At 43.1% G+C, this 6,267-nt stretch overlaps 2 long non-coding RNA genes across 2 annotated transcripts in view; both read right to left on the reverse strand.

The window, feature by feature from the left end:
* The window catches only part of LOC121025170 (uncharacterized), an 8,293-nt gene extending 3,533 nt beyond the window's left edge, over window positions 1-4,760 (reverse strand). The window contains exons 1-2 of the long non-coding RNA XR_005787969.1: window positions 4,643-4,760; window positions 4,506-4,536 (exon numbers count right to left, since the gene is read on the reverse strand). This is a non-coding gene — a long non-coding RNA (uncharacterized LOC121025170). The remainder of the gene's footprint in view (window positions 1-4,505; window positions 4,537-4,642) is intronic.
* The window catches only part of LOC121025168 (uncharacterized), an 11,183-nt gene extending 6,061 nt beyond the window's left edge, over window positions 1-5,122 (reverse strand). The window contains exon 1 of the long non-coding RNA XR_005787967.1: window positions 5,108-5,122. This is a non-coding gene — a long non-coding RNA (uncharacterized LOC121025168). The remainder of the gene's footprint in view (window positions 1-5,107) is intronic.
* Between the last annotated feature and the right edge of the window lie 1,145 nt (window positions 5,123-6,267).

The following is a 6,267-nucleotide window of genomic DNA, read 5'->3' on the forward strand; positions in this document are numbered from 1 at the left end:
GCTCCCTCCCTCCCTCCCTCCCTCCCCCCCCTTGCTTTCCCTCTCTCTCTTCCTCGAGAGGAAGAGCTCTCTCTTCTCTCTCTCTCTCCTCCCCCCGCCTCTCTCTCTCTTTCTCCTAGCGAGAGCACTCTCTTCCCCTCTCTCTCTCTCCTCCCCGCCCCCACAAGCTAAAACTCATAAACTGTCTCTCTCTCTCTCTCTCTTAGGGACACCATCAGCACTTACCTAGCTTTCTGAAGAGCAGATGGTCAGTGCTGTGGCTTAGGCCTACATCATCTCTACTGTGACATCAGCAATGTCTCTGTTACCTATCATTGCCGGGGTCACTGTGATTCATTGACACCAGTCTCAAAAAAAAAAAAAAAAAAAAAAACCACAAAAAATACCAGCGTAGAAAATATTTTTGGTGTACATCTCATTCTAAGTCTACACCTGCAAATCCCTTGGTCGCTGTATCATTTCAGGACCCATCAACACTACGCGGATACTTGGAGAACTCCAAGGTCCATCCTTAGGAAGACACACCTTCCTCTCTTCACATTACTTATAATGATTCCATCGTCAATAAAGTACTGCAGGACAATATGTTAAATTTGCTGGATATCTGCAAATCCGTCTACCACTAGCATGTTAAGTACATATTTTTAAACAGGAATACAAAAAAATCATATTGCTATGAACATCATTAGGGACAAATAAAGTCTTAGCTGAATACATGCCCAAATCCAAATAAACATAAGAGGCTTGAGATCATAAATCATGTATATATCTCAATATAGAAGTGTCTTCAGGGACACCTGCCTGGCTCAGTCGGTTGAGCACGGGACTCTTGATCTTAGACTTGTGAACTCGAGCTCCATGCTGGGGGTGGAAATTACTGAAAAATAAAACCGTAAAACAAAGGTTTTTAATCAGTTAATACCACATCACCTCATACGTGCACACTAGCAAAGATTTTAATCTGATACTCAAAGTTTTCAAAAGAGAAACACATTAACGCCAATGTTGGGCACATCTTCCTCACTTGAACATGAACATGTTCCCTTCCATCGTTAGGCAACACCTCAACTCCACTGGCGCACTTGCACTAATTCAAGGTCAACACTATGGTCAGCAGAGACTAACATTACTTGACTGGAAACCTGGAAAAATCCTATGGTTTCTACAGTGGTGAGGCTCCACCACAACTGCCTAGACAGGATCAACTTCTCAATTCCTACGGGATTAAGCACATATTCTTTCCAAAGTGTGCAAAGTAGAAACTGATGGTTATTAGCATTCGTAAGGACTCTGTTTTTTCTTGGTTGTTTTTCGTTTTATTTTTTGAGAGAGAGAGAGAGAGAGAGAGAGAGACGCAGATAGAAAGAGGCAAAGAGCAAGAGAGAATTCCAGGCAGGCTCTGCACTGTCAGCACAGAGCCTGATGTGGGGTTCAATCTCCTAAATCGTGAGATCATGACCTGAGCTGAGACCAAGAGGGGACGCTGACCTGACTGAGCCACCCAGGCGCCCCAGACTCTGTCATTTCTTACCCGAATACCTGCAACAAGGTCAGGGTAACAGGAAGTATTAAGAGCATCAACATCACTCACCTAGATGTGGGAAGATCGGATGGTCTGTGCTTGTGGTTTAGGCCCAGATCGCTTACCCCCTTTACGCCACGTTAAATACCGCTGACAGGGGCATGGTCAAGGTCTTAAGAGGACCCTGAAGGGGCGCCTGGGTGGCGCAGTCAGTTAAGCGTCCGACTTCAGCCAGGTCACGATCTCGCGGTCCGGGAGTTCGAGCCCCGCGTCGGGCTCTGGGCTGATGGCTCAGAGCCTGGAGCCTGTCTCCGATTCTGTGTCTCCCTCTCTCTCTGCCCCTTCCCCGTTCATGGTCTGTCTCTCTCTGTCCCAAAAATAAATAAAAAACGTTGAAAAGAAAAAAAAAAAAAAGAGGACCCTGAAAAATATGCGAAGTGTTCAGGACACATTACATGGACACCCACCAAAAATTCTCTTGGTCAGGTGTATCATTTTGTAACTCATCAAGTTCACCTGAATAACTGCCTAAATCAGAGGTTACTCCCTAGTAAGGGTTCCTTCCATTCTTAAAGGGACATCTGCAAAATTTCCATGGTTACCTGCGTATCTGTTACCACTAGGAGTATAAAAATACATTACCTCTACAAGAAGATAGTGAATACTCATGCTTACCAGAAATGCTCACTTCACATCAAATGCTTAACTGTCTATGGGCCCCCAGACGACATTTTTGGAAGGCTCTTGGGAACGTTAATTACCTAGGTGTCCGAAAAGAACAAAAAGTCTGTAGTGAGTGTCTGTCCGATCACATCACACCTCTCTTAGCAAAGACCTTAACGGGATACGTACCAAAGCAGAACGCATGTGCTGGGGACACATCCTAACCTAGATACTGGAGATGAGATAGTCTACATCATAGAAAGACCTACATGCTCGCTCACTTGCTTACAAACATTGTCCCAATAATGACCGTTGTTACACTTGCTGTGAGTTCGTGCCTGGGACCTGAGGAAACACGTGCAATGATTGTGTTTAAGAACACAACCTTTTTCCAAAAAAAGAAAGAAAGAAAGAAAACAACGTGTGCTGCCACAACTCCTGCTATTAATCTTGGTCACCTCCGTTAATGGGGAAGCTTCAACACTACCTCGATCTTGGCAGAATTCAAAGTTGACACTGTTAGAGACACCATCGTTTCTTCTGGAGAAATCTCCTGGTCCGTAGTGTTTGGTATCGAATAGTGGGATAACGTGGACACCTGTTTATCCCTCAGTCCCTTCTACGTATAAACATACATTACATCTAAACTCTCAACTACCAAAGGCTACTGCTTACTAGCATCAGTAGGAACGAGACCGTTTCTTACCTGAATGCCTATCAAAAATAGTAAGACAAAGGTTAGGAACAGCATCCTCATTTGCCTCAGTATCTGAAGATCACCTGATCTTTAAGCTGCCTATGGCTCATACCATGACTTCCTGTGATCCATGCAAAGTCTCTGGTAATGAAGAGGAGGAGGTTCACTATGATCTCATGAGTGGAACCTGAAAAACACATTGGCACAATTGTTTATCTACGGACACACATCTTCCAAATGGACAAATAACCTACAAATAACCTCCTTCACTTCCATCACGGCAGGATCCGTCAACTTCCCTGGCTGTCTGCAATATTCAAGGGTTAGCCACATTTAGCCTCATCATCTCCTGACTACACTTCTCTAAAATACCATGGTTACAATGGTGAAGCATAATTCCAGGGCAATTACCTGCATAAATGCACATAACTCCATACTCACATCGTTACACGTTCGTTTTCTGTGCAACTGGACAGCAGGATAACATGACTGTTACAAATGGCAACATATTATGATTGCGTGCTTACCTGAACACGTGCTAGGAACTCACACGGTACAACAGGTTTCGACAATCCAGCATCATTCACCCAGATATAGAAAGATCGGAGGGTCTGTGATGTGCCTGTCCTCACTTACCTGCACGCCAGAGATGTCCCCCCTGTTAATGACTTCTGGTTCATCATGGTCTCTTGACAAGAACCTAAAAACATTTTGTGAAGTATGTATTAAGGGATAGAGCTTTGTTTTTTTTAAGCTGAACCTCTCTAAATCTACCTGGATCCTTGGATTAATTCAAGGTCAACACCACGGTCAGAGAACACCATCACTTAATAACGGGACCCTTGTAACAATCCCATGGTTACTTATTGGGACAGAACATCACGACAGTTGTTTGGATACACACAATCCCTCAACACTCACAGAGGTAAACATAATTTTTCGCTTCAATATAAAGTGTGAAAAACAATGGTTCCCAGAATTGGTTGGAATGTGTCCTTCATTAATTGAATCCTTGTAAGAAGTGTGTTAACAAGAAGCATTAGAGATACTCATCACCTCTTACCTCTGTATGTGAATATCAGATGATCTGTGCTATGGTTAAGGCCCACAACACTTACCTTGGTAACAGCAATGTCCCATGTTATCATTGGGAAGCTCGCGGTGAGGTCTTGACATGAATCTGAAAAAGGCATTGTGAAAAATGTCTTTGGTTCAGGAATCATTCTACCTCTAGACCTCCAAATGCCCTTGGTCATTTGTATCATTTCAGCACCGTCAACCATACCTGAATACTTGCAAAACTCGGAGGTCAGCCCGCAGTAGGAGCCACCTTCTTCTCTTGAAGAATACCTGGAAAATTCCCATTGTTAGTAACAAAGCAATGAACAGTAGGATGAATTCCCTCGATGTCTGAAACAAATTCTCTCTAAACGATTCCCTATCAGTCCAAAACACAATCTCTCTCAACGATGAAATTCTCATGCATACTGTGATTGTTAGGGACAACGGGATGTCTTAACCGCCTACATGTCTAACGCTAAGTTATGTAAGAGCCTGAATAATATCATTAGTCACACAGCGCTCTGAAAATAATGTCTAAGTCAATGTCACATCATCTCATACCTGCATAGTAGCAAAGGCCTTAACGGGATAGCTGCAAACAAACATGGTACCACAAATGTCAGGGACATCAACCTCACCCACCTTCCTATGGAAGATCATGTGGTCTGGATGGTGGTGGAACCCACTTCATCCCTTACCAGGTTAAGAGCAAGCTTCCTTCAGTGAATACCGTGAGGTTCACTGGGTTTTCTCGACAAGAACCTGAACAAACACATTGAAAGAGTCTGTTTAAGTATAAACTGTTCTACCAGAACACCTGCTAATAATCCTTTTTACTTCCATTATTATGGAACACGTCAACTCTACTTTGAGGATTCCTTTAATTTGGGTCGACACTTTTATCACAGAGACCATCATGTTTTATCAGGACTCCTGCAAGAATACGGTGTTTACAAATTAAACTACTGCATATAAGCCAAAAGCACGTGTAATGTAAGAGCATTCAAAACGTCATTAATTACATACACATCTGAAAATAGGGAGGTCTAATGAGTTAATGTGACATCATCTCATATGTGTGCAACACAAAGACTTTAACAAGATATCTGCAGAGAGAACATAGTAACCCTGTGGTTAGTGTTTGGGACACCCTCCTCACTTACCTACACATCTCAAGAACAGGTGATCTCAACTACACTGTCACATCCACAATACCACTTACCAGGTGACTAGCAGGGTCCCATGAAAGAGCATAACCAGGGTCACTGTAACATGACTGACTACCATGACCTGAAAAAACACAACTGACATGTAAGATATTTCCATCATTAGAGGAATCATCAACACTTTGGACCTTGGTGGAACTAGAACTTCAAGGTCAACTCCATTGTTAGAGAAACCATCATCTCCTGAGTACCTATAAAATTTCAGGCTCATGACTGTGCTGTGGCCCCGTAGGATAAGGGACTTGCACACCTGTGTATCCCTCTGTCACCACTAGGGCTAAACACACATTCTATCTCAACTTTAAAAAAAACAAATAAACTTTAAAATACTTACTAACATGCATCCTACCATTTGTGGGGACCGTATAATTTCTTACCCCAATACATGTTAAAACAAAAACAAAGACAAAAGCATACTAACAACAACTTGGGAAATCCATCCACACTTATCCACTTATCAGATGGCTAGGTTGTTTCCAGGGTGAAGGCCCGCGTTATCACTCACCTGGAAAGGCACAGTCCTAGGTCTGGTCAGTATGAGGCTCACTGTGATTTCTGGACAGGACCGGGAAAAACACATTGTGACATCACTCCTCAGCGTCTTGGCTAAGATCGAGTGAAAACCACGTATGATAAATGGGTCCATGTATGACCCCCTGTACCAGGACACGGGAAGTATCTGTGTACGCTGCCATCACTGTAGGACCCATCAAACCCACCTGGGGTCTTGCAGTATGCCAAGGTCTAGGCCACTGTCAGACGCCATTATGTCTTCATCGCTCACCTACCAAAATACCATGGTAACGCGTGTGACCCGCAACTCCATGATTACTACATGAATAGCCATGAATCACTAAATATTCACATGGTTAAATGTAAATTTCCACTAAAACATCAAATGGTGGGATAATATGTTTGCTAGACTTGGTAAAAATACTATCATTTCTCCCAGAATGCTTCAAATAACCCACATGGTAAACAAGTTCAAGCAATTAACAAAACTGAGCACAAATAGATGCATGAAGATCAGAGGGTCTGATACAGTGAAGGTACACCTCAGCATATACCTGAAGGCCAGAAATGTCCCCACCTTGATG

This window comes from Herpailurus yagouaroundi, unplaced genomic scaffold (genome assembly GCF_014898765.1).
Source record: "Herpailurus yagouaroundi ecotype Mexico unplaced genomic scaffold, PumYag 67525, whole genome shotgun sequence".
Taxonomy (NCBI): Eukaryota; Metazoa; Chordata; class Mammalia; order Carnivora; family Felidae; genus Herpailurus; species Herpailurus yagouaroundi.